At 45.7% G+C, this 2,065-nt stretch overlaps 1 non-coding gene across 1 annotated transcript; it reads left to right on the top strand.

Annotated features, from left to right (window-relative positions):
• Positions 1 to 604: 604 nt before the first annotated feature.
• LOC119944382 lies at positions 605 to 739 on the top strand. Its single transcript, XR_005455866.1, has one exon. It is a non-coding gene; the product is annotated as a small nucleolar RNA SNORA7 (small nucleolar RNA).
• Positions 740 to 2,065: the final 1,326 nt, after the last annotated feature.

The following is a 2,065-nucleotide window of genomic DNA, read 5'->3' as shown; positions in this document are numbered from 1 at the left end:
GCATTCTGTCATAGTTCTTTGTTATATATTATTAATTACACATTCATATTAACGTCTGTCTCCTCCTCTAGACTGTAAGCTCCCTTATGGGCAGGGAATGTCTCTGCTAATTTTGTTGTGTTGTACTCTCTCAAGCTTAGTACAGTGCTCTGCACATAGTAAGCATTCAGTAAATACCATTGATTGATTAATTAAAACCTGTCCCTTCTCAGTTCCAATTGCCCCTAAAATTCCTGCCCCCTCACTTTGCATCCCCACAAGATGGCAACAAATAATAATAATAATTGTGGTATTTGTTAAGTGCTTACTATATGCCAGGTACTATACTAAGTGCTGGGGTGGATACAAGCAAATTTTGCTCTTCCCACCAGGCAGAATCAGTATCTGGGCCTGGCATCTTGTCAGGGGTCATTGTAGTTCAGTGGAATGACTGCAAATCAATCATATTTCTTGAGCACAAAGTGCATCCTAAGTGTGCAGTCTCTCCGCACACATCCTCTATCTGGCTCTAGCAAAGGGATTTGGAACCCACTCAACATTATGGGCAGTCTACTGGATTCATTTCTCTCTTCCCAGCACATTTTCTATACAGCAGGTTCTCTCTCCCCTCTCAGGGTTGCACCTGAAGAGTTTCTGGTACTCTACGAGTCTTGACTATGGGAGGGAGAGTCAAGCAGAGGCCTACTTCCATTCCTAGCTTGGGCAGTGGCTAGTGAGTGGAAGGCAATCTGCTACAATTCAATATTCACCTGTGCTGGGCAGCAGCGGCATGGGAGAGAGTCAAGGGTGAAGACAAGCTTACTGCGTGGAAGGAGGCAGTGGTAAACCACTTCTGTATTTTTATCAAGAAAACTCTATGAGTACACTACCAGAACGATTGCAGATGGAGAGCGTGTTATTCTGGGACAGATAGATGTGTCCATAGTGTCGCTATGGGTCGGAAACAACTCGACGGCCTAAGACAAGAGAAGGTTCCCTCTATGACCCATCTCCCCTTTGATGCCGGGGAATGTCTGAGCCTCAGAAAGGGATGGGAGAAGAGAGGAAATGGGAGGGTGTGTGAAGAGCAGAAGAGCAGGATGGAAACTATTTCCGAAGTTTCTGGGAGATGGAGTCTCAGATTGGCCAGTTGCATGCCCAAGCCTAGCAGGGGAGCCTGAAGATGGGGTCTGGAAACCATTCTAGCATGGGGCCAGAAGCAATTAATTTATTCATTCATTCACTCATTTAATCATATTTGTTGAGCGCTTACTGTGTGCAGATCACTGTACTAGGAGCTTGGGAGCATACAATATAACATCCATCAGTGGGGGCAGGTTCTTTGTGAAATGTAATGCTGCTCACTCCTAATTTTCCCAAACTTTACCCCACCTTCCTTCCCCACCCCTACAGTCCTCAGTGATCTAAAATAAGTGCTCAGTACACACCACTGATTGATCAACTGATTAATTCATCTAGATCTAGCAGCTCTGGTCCTCCCCAGAGTCTTTCTTGTGGCTTCTGAAGTTTGTTTTGAGAGGAGGGAGGGGGTTTGAAGTATGTCCTTGAGGTCAGAGGAGGGACAGGCCAATAAGGCTGGGACTTTTGGAGACCAGAACAGCATGACTCAGACTCCCTTCTGGATAAGGCACAACCCAGCACCTGTTTCATTCATTCATTCAATTGCATTTATTGAGCACTTACTGTATGCAAAGAACTGTACTAAGCGCTTGGGAGAATACAATATAACAACAAACGGACATATGCCCTGCCCACAGAGAGCTCATCCTTGATGCCTCCTCCCAGCCCTCTCTCGCCCTCCAGCCAGAGAGAAATCAGTCCATGGAATAATAAGGATTGTAATAAAATTCTCCTCGACACTAATATCACTCCTCAGGCTCCACCAGGTCCTCACTGAATCTCTAAACATTGAAAAGGAGCTGGTAGGGAGTGGGGGCAGGCAATGAATGTCCTGAAGAATCTAGAAGCAACATGTTCTAGTGGAAAGAGCGTGGACCTGGGAGTGAAAAGGACCTGGTTTCTAAACCTGGCTTTGACATTTGTCTGCTGTGTGACCTTAGACAAG

Source organism: Tachyglossus aculeatus, chromosome 22 (genome assembly GCF_015852505.1).
Source record: "Tachyglossus aculeatus isolate mTacAcu1 chromosome 22, mTacAcu1.pri, whole genome shotgun sequence".
In the NCBI taxonomy this organism is placed as follows: domain Eukaryota; kingdom Metazoa; phylum Chordata; class Mammalia; order Monotremata; family Tachyglossidae; genus Tachyglossus; species Tachyglossus aculeatus.
Note: the sequence above shows the minus strand (reverse complement) of the source record. Positions and strands in the feature narration are given on the sequence as shown.